The sequence below is a fragment of the Hakea prostrata genome, chromosome 3 (genome assembly GCF_041222555.1).
Source record: "Hakea prostrata isolate BN-2017 chromosome 3, UWA_Hpros_2, whole genome shotgun sequence".
Taxonomy (NCBI): domain Eukaryota; kingdom Viridiplantae; phylum Streptophyta; class Magnoliopsida; order Proteales; family Proteaceae; genus Hakea; species Hakea prostrata.
In genome coordinates this window covers 51,370,666-51,385,646 of record NC_142602.1, presented here as the reverse complement: position 1 = coordinate 51,385,646, position 14,981 = coordinate 51,370,666, and the positions used below count along the sequence as shown (strand labels likewise).

At 39.5% G+C, this 14,981-nt stretch overlaps 1 non-coding gene across 1 annotated transcript; it reads left to right on the top strand.

Annotated features, from left to right (window-relative positions):
• Window positions 1-9,171: 9,171 nt before the first annotated feature.
• On the top strand, window positions 9,172-9,278 carry LOC149022435 (small nucleolar RNA R71). Its single transcript, XR_016172639.1, has one exon. It is a non-coding gene; the product is annotated as a small nucleolar RNA R71 (small nucleolar RNA).
• Window positions 9,279-14,981: the final 5,703 nt, after the last annotated feature.

The window sequence follows — 14,981 nt, the reverse complement described above, 5'->3', positions numbered from 1 at the left end:
ATCAAGAAGACTGACCTAATCCCCGAGAAGTTGTCTAGTTGTTTATTGATTAGTACACCCTCTGGTCCTGTTGTGAAACTAGATAAGGGGTTATCTAAATGTCCTGTGTTGATTGGTGAGAAGAACTTGGAAGCCAATTTTGTACTTCTTGATATGAAGGACTTCGATGTTATTTTGGGAATTGATTGGTTAACAGCCCACAAAGCTGTGTTTCTTTGTTCCTCAAAGAAGATTCAGTTCCATATTTGTGGATGTCCGGTCTTAGAATTTCATGGTGAGAAGAGAAGGGTTTGTAAGAAGGTGGTGTCTGCACTGATGCAAGTCTATGCCCTAGTGGATGATGCTTCGTCGAAGGCAAGGGTAAAGTGGAGAAAAGAGTCGATGAAGTCGGGGTTGTGCAGTGACTTTGTTGATGTCTTCCACTGATGATCTATCGGGAGTGCCTCCCGAGACGGGGGATGTCGAGTTTTCTATTGATCTCGTCCCTGGTGCCGCTCCGGTATCTAAAGCCCCGTATAGGATGGCTCCTACTGAGTTGAAAGAGTTGCAAAACCAGTTGAATGAGCTCATTGATAGAGGTTTCATACAACCTAGTGTATCACCTTGGGGAGCTCCGGTCTTGTTTGTCAAGAAGAAAGACGGTAGTATGCGCCTGTGCATCGACTACCGTGAGTTGAATAAGTTGACTATCAAGAATAGATACCCGCTGCCCAAAATTGATGATCTCTTCGATCAGTTAAAGGGTGCAGTTGTGTTCTCAAAGATTGACTTAAGATCTGGACATCACCAATTGAAAGTGAAGTCTAGTGATATCTTTAAGACAGCTTTCCGAACATGGTATGGCCAATACGAGTTTAGGGTCATGCCTTTCGGATTGACCAATGCTCCTGCGGTGTTCATGGACCTCATGAACCGAGTATTTCACGATGTGCTTGATAAGTTTGTGATTGTGTTCATCGACGACATCTTGATCTATTCGAAGAGCGAAGAAGAGCATGCAAGCCATCTAAGTTTCACTTTGCAAAGGTTGCGAGAAAAGAAGTTGTACGCCAAGTTTAGCAAGTGTGATTTCTAGCTTAAGAGAGTCGTATTCCTTGGCCATGTGGTTTCAGCCGAAGGTATTCGTGTCGATCCTGAAAAAGTCCAAGCTGTGGCCGATTGGGAAAGACTGAAGTCGGTAACGGAAATAAGAAGTTTTCTTGGATTGGCGGGTTACTACAGAAGGTTTATTGAGAACTTTTCTCGGTTGGCTGCTCCTATGACTAAGTTGACCAGGAAAGAAGAGACGTTTGTTTGGTCTGACGCCTGTGAGAAAAATTTCCAAGAGTTGAAAGATAGATTGACAAGTGCCCCGGTTTTGACTATACCTGATAGTTCCGGTGGTATGACAGTTTATACCGATGCGTCAAAGATTGGATTGGGTTGCGTACTGATGCAACATGGCAAGGTCATAGCCTATACTTCTCGGCAATTGAAAGATTATGAGCGGAATTACCCCACTCACGATCTAGAACTTGCCGCTGTTGTCTTTGCTTTGAAGATTTGGAGACATTACCTCTACGGTGAGAAGATTGCCATTTTCACGGATCATAAGAGTTTGAAATACTTCTTTACCCAAAAGGAGTTGAACATGAGACAAAGGAGATGGTTGGAGCTAGTCTCCGATTATGATTGTGATATTCAGTATCACCCTGGGAAGGCAAACATTGTTGCTGATGCTCTTAGTAGGAAGAACCAGAAGAAGACTTTGGATTTGAATGCTTTGAGTCTACCATTGTGGTCTTCTATTGGGAGCTTTGATTTGGAAATTGTCCCTGAGAATTCTGATTTTATTCTTTCTGCCATGACGGCAAGATCAGGCCTTAGAGATAAGATTGTTGCTCCTTGAAGTTTCGATCAAGAACTTTTGGTAAAAGTTGAGAAGATTTCTTCGAATCCTGAGTCGGACCCCGACTTTGGTATATCCATGGATGGTGGTTTATTGTTTAGAGGAAGACTGTGTGTGCGTGCAAACGAAGAAATTAAAAAGGAAATATTGAAGGAAGCACACCAGTCAGTCTTTACTATACACCCAGGAAGCACCAAGATGTACAAGGACTTGAAGGAACATTTTTGGTGGATTGGTTTGAAGGCTGATGTCGATGATTTTGTTGCCAAGTGTGAGACTTGCCAACGTGTGAAAGCCGTTCGACAACCCCCATCTGGATTACTTCAACCCCTTCCTATTCCTAGTTGGAAGTGGGAGGATATCTCTATGGACTTTGTGACTAGCTTGCTTCGGACAAGTAAAGGCAATGACATTGTGTGGGTGATTGTTGATAGGTTGACCAAATCAGCCCACTTCATTCCTTTGAAGATCACTCATACTCTGGATATGCTAGCAAGGCTTTACGTGGATAATGTGGTTCGCCTGCATGGTGTGCCATTGAGTATTGTTTCTGATCGTGATCCTAGGTTCACCTCAAGGTTTTGGAATAGTTTGCGAGAAGGCCTTGGGAACCCAATTGAACTTGAGTACAGCTCATCATCCACAGTCTGATGGACAATTTGAGCGGACAATTCAGACATTGGAAGACATGCTCAGATCTTGTGTGGTGGATATGGGTGGTAATTGGGATGAACACCTAGCTTTGGTTGAGTTTGCCTATAACAACAGTTATCAAGCAACAATAGGCATGGCTCCTTTCAAGGCTTTGTATGGAAGTACTTGTAGGACACCTTTGTACTGGACTGAGATAGGTGAAAGAAAAGTCTTAGGTCCTGAGATGATTGAAGCTACGAGTGCTATGGTAGATATGATAAGAGAAAGGATTAAGTCTGCTCAGTCAAGACAGAAATCTTATGCTGATAAGAGGAGGACCGATTTGGAATTTCAAGTAGGAGAGAAAGTTTTCTTGAAGGTTTCACCAATGAAGGGTGTGATGAGATTCAATGTTAAGGGAAAGCTTAGCCCTCGTTTCATTGGACCTTTCGAGATTTTGGAAAAGGTTGGACCTGTTGCGTATCGATTAGCATTACCTCCGCTTCTTGCTGCTGTTCACAATGTGTTTCACATTTCGATGCCCGGGAAATACATAGAGAATCCGGAACACATTTTGCAGCAAGCGCCTGAAGGACTTAGTGCTGATTTGACCTACGATGAAGAGCCGGGCGAAATCTTGGATAATAAGGACAAGCAGCTGCGGAATCGCACCATCCCTTTGGTGAAGATTCGGTGGAAGAACCATACCCCTGAAGAAGCTTCTTGGGAGAAAGAAGAAGATATGAAGGAGAAGTTTCCTTACCTCTTTGGAAGCACAGGTACGCTTTCAATTTCGAGGACGAAATTTCTTTAAGGGGGGGAGAATGTGAAACCTAGCCCTAACCTTGACCCGGAAACCTTGTTATTTGTAGGTCCAGTGACCCAAAGTAAAGTAAGAAGTCAGCTTTGGACCATCCCAGTGGAGGACTTGGTGTCTGGCTTTGAATCCATGAGAGTTGATGATGAGGTTCTATTTATGGAAACTGAATCTTGATGAAGATCGGATTAGTTGATGGACTTGGAGTGCTCTCTATCATGGTTTGAAGGCATTTCTACCTATTAGGTAAGTCACTTGATATGTGTGCAAAACCCTTTAGGATTGGATTTGATCTGGGTCTTCAATTCCCTGTTTAGGAGTTGCTGAACTGATTGGTCGACTGATTGGTCGACTGGACCAGTCGACCAATCCACTCGACCAATGGGTTCTGTCTTTGGAAATTAGGTCTTGCTTGCTCTATTTAAGTCCAATCTCGAGTCTACTTCGTATTTTCTGCCTCCAAACTCTTTGGAACGAACCAAAGACCTCTGCAAGTCATCTCCCTTGCATCCTTGGTGTTTTTTGACGGATCTTCGTCAAAACTCTTCCTCTTGCATCAAAGGTATGTCTACACTCTCTTCTTCTCCTCCATCTCTGTTTTTCTTTCCTTTTTGAGTTGAGACAGTAGAGGAGATGCTGCATTCTCTGTTGCAAACATCTCTGGACTTGTCTCTCATGATCTTCCTAAGGATTAATGGCTAATGCAATGATCTTAACCATGATCATTGCAAGCTTTTGAAGGAATCATGATCAAATCATGATCTTGTCTTTGTTCATCTTTTGATTTGAATTCTGATCTTCTTAGATCTACTATACTGATCATGTTAGTAGTCAATTGCTGTGTTTTCTTTACATGATCCATGATCTATCAATCTCTAGTTGTTTCTCTTCTACCATACCATGCTTTCTTCATGAATCATGATAGTTACATCTATGGTAGGTTTTGTTTCCTTATTTAGATTTATGCTCTTAGGTCTATTTTCTTGAAGATCTAAGTATGCCTTCCATGATATCTTTATCTGAATCAATGATTCATTCTCCTATTGTTCTTGTCTATGATTTCTATCTTGAATTCTTCAAGAACCATGATTGATCTAATTATGGTAACTTTTTGTTTCCTAATTTGTATCTTGAAGACTTGATTCGATTAGTGTTTTGAGGTGCCCTATATGTTAGGATACTACTAATGTAGTTTACCCCTTGTTTAGTACCCTTTTGAACCACCAAATTTGGATCTTATATCTTAAAACTCTGATTTTGTAGGCTACTGTCTTCATTGGTCAACTGGGGCAGTAGACCAATCCAATCGACCAATGAGTACAGCAACTCCAGATTTGGTCTGTTTTGGATGTTTTGATATCTTTTCTGTTAGGGAGCTTTCCTAATATGTTGTATACACTTGTTTAGGACCTTCTTCTCAAGTTTGTCAAGATCTTACTTGATTTCTTAGGATTCCTTTGCAAGTTATAAAAGGTAAGGATGGTTACTTCTTTAACAACATAAATTGCATATCTTAGTTTCTATATTTGAATCTTGTTAGTTTATTTCTTTAATTAGATTCTTATAATGTTATACTACTATGATACTATCTTGATATCAGTAGCATTACTTATTTATATTGAATTGACTCATATATGATTTACATACCAGTTATTTACAAGTTGATTGTAATTATTGATTTCTTTCCATATATGAAGTTACCATATATGTGATGTTATGAATTGATGCTTGTGTATGCTTAAGTATGGTTTGGAAAGGAGAGGTGTCCTTTTGACACTTCTGTCCTTGGACTACTACGGGAATATTATGGGATGTTTCCGGAGATGCCCTCTGAACACCTTCCTAAACTGTTGGATGACATATTTAGGACTATCTAGTAGTGTTTGGCTAGGATGTCCCGTTATGTCAAACCCTAATCGGAGGGGTATTGAGACCGAACGCTTTGTGGTAGCAATGGGGATTCATGGGCGCTCAAGACCGGTAACCAACCCGTGAGAGGACAGGAATCACATTGTTGGGGCCATTTATTGGTAGGGTTGCATATGGATAGACTTGGGCTCACGGGCGCTTAAGACCGGTAACCAACCCGTGAGAGCTTCCCGTTTACCATATGTGGATGACCAATAGGGTTGATGAGTCCGTAGTCAGGGACTATGAGGACTCTAGTGTGAAGGATACCGGAAAGGATCGTCAGGGACGAGGAATGGACATATCTGGATCTGACTTGATGTAACTAAGTAGAAGACTTGCATTTGGCTAGGCTTTACCCAGACATGCACCGGTACTTAGACCAATGGTTATGTGAGAGAGTGGTGACCTATCCCCCCAGCCATGGAATGTCCCGAGGGATGCCGGACCCATTACCAACTGATGATGAGTGAATGAGACTTTCCTAAAGAAGTACGGTGCTATGACTTAAAGCATCTCTGCCAATAGAGACCAGCATATATAGAGTTAGATTCATACATTCATTGTTTGTCTCATACCATATTGCATCTATGTTTGTTTTGTAATCCTGCCATTTATGTTATTATGGATTTAACTGCCTTACTGAGTTTCTTTGAAACTCATTCCTTTATTGTACAATGTTTGTTAGACTATTCTACTGAGTTCGAATATCATGATTGCTCGTATGAAGAAGCGCAAGGAGAAGAGGCATATCTCCAGGAAGGTGATTGCGGTTACGACAATTACACTGAAGATCCCGCGAGTGGTTATGCTCCGTACGTTGCTTAGTCCGACCATAGAGTGGAAGCGCCCTTGTGCCATTTATGAGATTTATACTTATAGGGATATTGTCTATAAGATTGAGAACAATTTAGTTACCTATTGTACCTGCTATTGGGATTAGATTCTATCCTGTTTATTCTCTTTTAGAATTACTTTTCCGCTGGTTGTAGAGTGGGATTTCGCCTCACTTTACTTATCTGATTTAGACACTCTGATTATATTTAGTACTCTGATTTATATATGATTCATTCTTTCCTTATTTGGATCTATGGTTTATCTTTCGCACTTCGATTATTATTGTTCATGATTATGTTATTGTTTATGTGGGAGGTTGATTACTCGATACCTGATCTTCGGGCTGTGGATCACACTCTCGGGTATGCCAGTTAGGGTACCGGCTGGGAGGATGTGACACTTATCAAATACCCCCACACTTGAGTGTTTGCCCTCGAGCAAAACGGAAAAAATAAAAGTAATACGGAAAATAAAAAAAGAAGGAGGTCTAACCTTTAAACTTCAGCATATTTTATTTTTTTTTTATTTTTTTTCACATTTTACTTCAATTCACTTCACATTTAAATAGTCTAAAATCGGTCTCAACTTGTCACCATAAGCACAAGGGAATACAAAATAACTAGATGGTCAAACCTTTTGGACTACCTGGAGTTCCTATTTTCCGATTCAACCTCAGTCTCAAAATGTAAAACCCATTACTATTCTCTCAAGAGGGTGTTCATTACATTAGATGGGAATTTTAAAACACTTAAACTCTCATTTTGTATCTAAGCAAGGAATTAAAATATTTATCTTACCAAAGGCAGAAAAAATTGGGCACTTTTTATCTTTGTGACAATGCTCTACCAACTATCAACAAGTCTTACTCGAGTTGACACCCCCACACACTTAAATTATGCAATGACCTCAATGCATACAAGATATATAAAAAAACATGATAGAAGCAAATAGAGGAAAGAATGTACCCGATGGTTGAAATCATGATAGAGCACACAACAGTAAAACCTAACAACAAACAAAGAAAAGAGAAGAAAAAGAACAAGAAATAACATCTGAACAAATGGGTTGTCTCCCATAAAGCGCTAAGTTTAGAGTCTTCAACCAGACTCAGTGAGATGCAGCCAATGGAGGTGGAGGCTCAAATCTAAATGTGAATGGTGACTGCTCCAAAGAAATGGAAGAGTCCAACAATGTGTTGAATTGCTCAATATTTAGGTTAGATTCCCCAAATGGCAAGTAATATTGCAGGGGATCATCAATAAACATGTTTGGAGTATAATCAACCACTACCTCATCAATAAAGTTAATCGCAAAGCACTCTTCATCCCTTTTTGAGCTTAAGGATGCATCGAAGATGTTGACTCTAAGTTTCTTATTGCCAAATGATATGTCCATGACACCTGATCTACAATTGATGCCAGCATTCGCAGTGGCTAAAAAAGGTTGTCCAAGAATGACTGGTGGTAACTTATTGGTAGTTGTATTGTCCATATCTAGGATAAAAAAATCAACAGGAAAATATAGATCCTCAACCTTTACCAAAACGTTTTCAAGTAGCCCACGGGGTCGTTTGATTGAGCGGTCTACCAATTGTAGAATCACATCAGTGGATTTCAAATCTCCTTGACCAAACCTATCATAAATTGAACCGGGTAAAATATTCACATTGGCTCCCAAATCAACCAATAATTTACTTATAGATAAATCTCCAATGACACATGAAATTAAAGGTGTACCTGGATCTTTAAGTTTAGGGGGCAGTTGGTTGGAAATTACCGAGCTGACTTGTTCAGTTAGGTGCACAGTTATAGGTGTTTGAGTCTTCAACTTACGCTTTTGGAAGCACAAATCTCTTAAAAACTTAGCATAAGCTGGGACTTGCTTGATAGCATCTAATAGTGGGACATTGATGCGAACTTGTTGAAATAAATCAATCATCTCTTGCATCTTAGCATTCTTTCTAGAATATGGAATTGGGGATTCAAGAGCTTCAGGGAAGGGGGCTTTGGGATTGTAAGATTTAGGAGTAGGACCCTCTACAGTCGGAATGTGCAACCCCTTACGAGGAAATTGATGGGGAGTACTCATAGATAGTGTTTCTTTACTAGGCTTGTGTGCATCATCGCCAGTCTCATGGGTCAAATTAACCTCCTCTCGACTCTTAAGATCAATGGGCAATGGCTTGGGAGTAGGCAAAGGTTCATAATATTCCTTCCCACTACGTGTCACAATAGAGACTGCTTGGACTTGTTCTTTCCTAGACCCAATTTGATGATTAAGGTTAACTATTGGTTGACTAGGTAACTGACCAACCTCCCTTCTACTGATGGCATCAGCTAGTTGACCAAGTTGGGTTTCCAATTTGTTAATGGACTAAGAATGGGAATGCAACAATTGAGTGTTTTGCTCTAATCCACTAAGTGCTTTTAGTACCTTATCCTCAAATGATGAATTATGTGAGGGTTGTAGAGATGATGGTTGCTCATTCCTATAGGCATTTTGATGCATATTAAATGGAGATGGCCTATAAGGTATTTGATTAGAGGGATTGGGTATTAAGTTTCACCATGAAAAATTGGGGTGGTTTCGCCATCCTGGGTTGTAGGTATTGGAATATGGATCATTGCCCAATTTAGAGACTCCTTGGGCCAAATGTGTATGCTCCTTAACAAACTCAGGGTATTGTGTAGCCAAACAACAATCAGTGACATGATGGGATAGGCTAGAACATAAAGCACATGCTTCAATCTGATTAGGTGGAGAGAAACTTGTAGGAAGTGGAGATGGGGTCTGTTGTCCGAATGATAAGAGATGGTCCAATTTCTTTGATATCAACTCAACCTTAGTGCTCATCTCAATGGTAGGATTGATCTCATAGAGACCAGTCCTCTTTGGTTGCCCAATGGATGGAATCTCAGTCCTAACTACTGAAGCATGGTGTTGGGAGTTTTCACTAAGGGTCTCAAAAAGTTCCCATGCCTCATTCTCATTCTTGTGCATGAAAGTCCCACCACAAGAAGAATCAACCATTTGCCTATGTCGGTCTCTAAGGCCATCATAAAAGCATTGAACCAATTGTCATTTAGGAATAGCATGGTGGGGGCACTTTCTAAGTAATTCTTTTAGTCTTTCCCAAGCCTCATGAAATTGTTCTCCTTCTTGTTAAGAGAAATTCGTTATCGCTCTCCTAATGTTATTGGTACGGCCAATGGGGATGAACTTTTTAAGGAACTCCTATTGCATTTCTACCCAAGTGGAAATTTTAACATTGTCCAAAAAATGAAGCCAATGCTTAGCTTTATCTTTAAGGGAGAATGGGAAAAGAAGTAACCTTAAAGCATCAACTGAGAGGTTTTGAATTTTAACCGTGGATGACACCTCTAAAAACTCATCTAATTGCTTATAAGGCTCTTCATTGGCAAGTCCATAAAAAGATGGTAGCATTTGAATCACACTAGATCTCATATTGAGCCGCCTCTATGTCAGGCAACTTAATACAAGAAACCGGAGTATATATCGTAGGAATGAAATGCTCACTCAAGGGCCTCATTGGAGGCTCATAGTTTGCCATGGTTCTTTGCCTTCTAGGGTTGGCCAAAGTCTCTTCTAACTCTAAGTCAAGTGGAGTCAACTCAAGGTTTAGGGACTAACGACCATGCATACACAGAGAAGAATAATAATAAAAAAAGAATAAGCTAAATAAGTATAATTAAAAAAAAATAACTATAGCAAAAGGGAGAGTTTAGGACGTACTTGAAGCGCAATCCACGTGATCTTTTGAACAAAAGTTACACATGTGGGATTTGAGGGATGGGGATTTTTAAAAATTAACCTAAACAACCCAATCTAATGCAAATATTCAATTGAAAAATCCTAAATACAATTATATCTAAGAAAGAAAAGATAACAATCTAAACTAATTATTGAATCGCTACTCTTGCAGTTACCTACAAAACAAAAGAAAAAGGGATTAGTTAAATAAGCGAAGAAAAATTAAAAACACCAAAATTACTCTAAAAATTATGTCTAATTGACAAAAATCAATCCTAGCAACCGTGTTTTGGTTCCCGGCAACGGCGCCAAAATTTGATCGTGTCGCTAACCAATCAAAAATAAAATCCTATACTAATCTAGCAAGAAGAAAGTATGGGGTCGAACTATGGGGAACTAAAAGACTAAGTCACTAAGATTCAATTCAACAAAACTAAATTTAAACTAAATCTACTAATTAATGCAAAAACGTTAACTATGAATATGTGAAGATCTTTGGGATTTCGAATCCCCAATGCTTTTCCCTAACTAATATAACTCTACATTTCAAAGTAAATTAGGGATGGTCTTCCTAGATATGCCCTATCTTCGCAAGACTATCGTCCTTCACGGAAGCTTGGCACGCTTAGTTCGCTGAGCTATAGAACATCTTTGGCCAAACTCAAACACAATCAACTAGAAGAGATAGAACAATCAAATTAATGAAATAAGCATGGTTCATCTACATCCAAAGAAAAGGAACTAGCTACTCATTATCACAATGTTCATAAGAAAAATAAAGATGAAACATAGGGAGAGAGAGAGAGAGAGAGAGAGAGAGATGTGGTCTTCTTCTTCACCAATGAGAGAGATGAGAGCCGCATTCGCCGTCTTCTTCTCTTCTCTGTGGTTGGCTTCCCTTTTATGTCTCCCATACACAATGAATCCCCTCTCTTTACCCATCGATTTGACCTTTATTTTTTCGGATTTTGGAAAAACTCAAAACTGGAAAGTTGTAGATATTTTCAATCGTTTCATAGCATCTTGAATCACCGCAATCCAAACTCATACGAGAGATATGCCCAAAATACTGAAGGTAGGTCTGTTTACCTGATTTTCAGATTTATTACCAATTTTGTTCCTTAGACCTCCACCTGTTTCCAATTTGGCTAAGATCTCACTTTTCATAATTTCTTGGGCACCAAGATTGAATGCCATGATTTACAATCCACCAATATCTAATATATTTGCCAACTTTACTCCATATTATCTCTAATATCCAAAATCACCTTATTCCTAAAAAATACACAAAAATACTCAATTAGCTCTCTTTAATTAAATAAGTATGGGGAATTAAATCAAATAAATAATGGTAAATGCATGCTTATCAGAACCATACTAGAATCATAAACCAATAGTAAATCAGACCTAGCATGCATCTACACATCAATTTGGATCAATAAGACAAGTTGGAATGACAAGAATCATAGAAATGCAATGTTATTGATTGTATTGAATGCATATCATAGCAAGAATGAAAAGAAATTAATGGAGATGAAAGGGGAAACACATGGCTAAGTGTTTGCAAGATTGCAGCACCTCAGCCATAGTCTCAATAGTGAGAAAGAGTGGAGGAAAGAGTAGATTAGAGAATAAGAGAGAGAAATCATACCTTGGGGAAGCAATGGAGATGGGAGGCAATGATTGAGACCAAGAATCTTAACCAACTTCAAGAGAGGGCTTTGGGAAGCTCACTCCTCAAGCTCTGGAGTGGCAATGATTAGGTTAGGCTTCTATTCACGAGTTCCCATAAAGTAGGGTTAAAATAATAGGGAATTTTGTGATTTTTTGATTTATTAATCTGCTCGTCGACTGGTCAATCGACCAAGCAGTCGACCAAGCCTGAATAGCAACTTTAGTCAAGGAAATGGAAGGCCAAACAGATCCAAATTGAGTTGGGTTTTCTCCTACAAGTCAATCAACAAGTATAGAATAGATAAATACCTTCGGAACAAGATCGGAAGTGCATCACGTACTTCAACTACACTCCCCCCTTCTAGGTGCAGTTTCTCATTGAACACTAACAGTGTATCCAAGTAAGGGGTGTCACATCCTCCCAGCCAGTACCCTATCTGGCATACCCGAGAGTGTGATCCACAGCTCGAAGATCAGGTATCGAGTAATCAACCTCCCACATAAACAATAACATAATCATGAACAAGAACAATAAAAGTGCGGAAGATAAACCATAGATCCAAATAAGGAAAGAATGAATCATATATAAATCCGAGTACTAGATATAGTCAGAGTGTCTAAATCAGATAAGTAAAGTGAGGCGAAATCCCACTCTACAACCAGCGGAAAAGTAGTTCTAAAAGAGAATAAGCAAGAGAATCTAATCCCAGGGGGTACAATAGGTAACTAAATTGTTCTCAACTTTATAGACAACATCCCTATAAGTATAAATCTCATAACAGCACAAGGACGCTTCCACTCATGGTCGGACTAAGCATCGTACGGAGCATAACCACTCGCGGGATCTTCAGTGTAATTGTTGTAACCGCAATCACCTTCCTGGAGATATGCCTCTTTTCCTTGCGCTTCTTCATAGGGGCCGTCATAATATTCAGTACCTGTAGAATAGTCTAACAAACATTGTACAATAAAGGAATGAGTTTCAAAGAAACTCGGAGGCGTTAAATCCATAATAACATAAATGGCGATTTGGAACAAACATAAATGCGGGATGGTATGAGACAAACAATGAATGTATGAATCTAACTCTACATATGTTGGTCTCTATCGGCAGACATGCTTTAAGTCATAGCACCGTACTTCTTTAGGAAGGTCTCAATCACTCATCATCAGTTGGTAATGGGTCCGGCATCCCTCGGGACATTCCATGGCTAGGGGTATAGGTCACCACTCTCTCACATCACCATTGGTCTAAGTACCGGCGCATGTCAGGGTAAAGCCTAGCCAAATGCAAGTCTTCTACTTAGTTACATCAAGTCGGATCCGGATACGTCCATTCCTCGTCCCGACGATCCTTTCCGAGATCCTTCACACTAGAGTCCTCATAGTCCCTGACTACGGACTCATCAACCCTACTGGTCATCCACATATGGTAAACGGGACTGCTCTCACGTCCCCTCACGGGTTGGTTACCGGTCTTGAGCCCCCGTGAGCCCAAGTCTATCCATATGCAACCCTACCAATAAATGGCCCCCACAATGTGATTCCTGGCCTCTCACGGGTTGGTTACCGGTCTTGAGCGCCCATGAATCCCCATTGCTACCACGGGTCGTTCGGTCTCAATACCCCTCCGATTAGGGTCTGACATAACGGGACATCCTAGCCAAACACTACTAGACAGTCCTAAATATGTCATCCAACAGTTTAGGAAGGTGTCCAGAGGGCATCTTCGGAAACATCCCATAATATTCCCGTAGTAGTCCAAGGACAGAAGTGTCAAAAGGACACCTCTCCTTTCCAAACCATACTTAAGCATACACATGCATCAATTCATATCAACACATATATGGTAACTTCATATATGGAAAGAAATCAATAACTACAATCAATTTTTATATAACTGGTAAGTAAATCATACATGAGTCAATTCAATATGAATAAGTAATGCTACTGATATCAAGACAGTACCACAGTAGTATAACATTATAAGAATCTAATTAAAGAAATAACTTAACAAGATTCAATTATAGAAACTAAGATTTACAATTCATGTTGTTAAAGAAGTAACCATCCTTACCTTTTATAACTCGCAAAGGAATCCTAAGAAATCAAGTAAGATCTTGACAAACTTGGGAAGAAGGTCCTAAACAAGTGCATACAACATATTAGGAAAGATCCCTAACAGAAAAGATACCAAAACATCAAAAACAGACCAATTCTAGAGTTGTTGTACTCATTGGTCGAGTGGATTGGTCGACTGGTCCAGTCGACCAATGCAGACAGTAGCCTATAAAATCAGAGTTTTAAGATATAAAATCCGAATTTGGTGGCTCAAAAGGGTACTAATCAAGGGGTAAACTACATTAGTAGTATCCTAACATATAGGGGATCTCAAAACACTAATCAAATCAAGTCATCAAGATACAAATTAGGAAACAAAAAGTTACCATAATTAGATCAATCATGGTTCTTGAAGAATTTAAGATAGAAATCAAAGATAAGAACAATAGGAGAATGGATCATTGATTCAGGTAAAGGTATCATGAAAAGCATACTTAGCTCTTCAAGAAAATGGGCCTAAGAGCATAAATCTAAATAAGGAAACAAAACCTACCATATATGTAACTATCATGATTCATGAAGGAAACATGGTATGGTAGAAGAGAAACAACTAGAGATTGATAGATCATGGATCATGAAAAGAAAGCACAGCAATTGACTACTAACATGATCAATCTAGTAGATCTAAAGAGATCAGAATTCAAATCAAAAGATAAACAAAGACTAGATCATGGTTTGATCATGATTCCTTCAAAAGCTTGCAATGATCATGGTTAAGATCATTGTTTTAGCCATTAATCCTTAGGAAGATAATTAGAGACAAGTCCAGAGATGTTTGCAATAGAGAATGCAGCATCTCCTCTACTGTCTCAACTCAAAAAGGAAAGAAAAACAGAGATGGAGGAGAAGAAGAGAGTGTAGACATACCTTTGATGCAAAAGGAAGAGTTTTGACGAAGATCCGTCAAGAAAAACACCAAGGATGCAAGGGAGATGACTTGCAGAGGTCTTTGGTTCGTTCCAAAGAGTTTGGAGGCAGAAAATACGAAGTAGACTCGAGATTGGACTTAAATAGAGCAAACAAGACCTAATTGCCAAAGACAGCACTCATTGGTCGAGTGGATTGGTCGATGGTCCATCGACCAATCGATCGACCAATGCGCATAAGAATTCCAAAACAGGGAATTGAAGACCCAGATCAAATCCAATCCTAAAGGGGTTTTGCACACATATCAAGTGACTTACCTAATAGGTAGAAATGCCTTCAAACCATGATAGAGAGCACTCCAAGTCCATCAACTAATCCGATCTTCATCAAGATTCAGTTTCCATAAATAGAACTTCATCATCAACTCTCATGGATTCAAAGCCAGACACCAAGTCCTCCACTGGG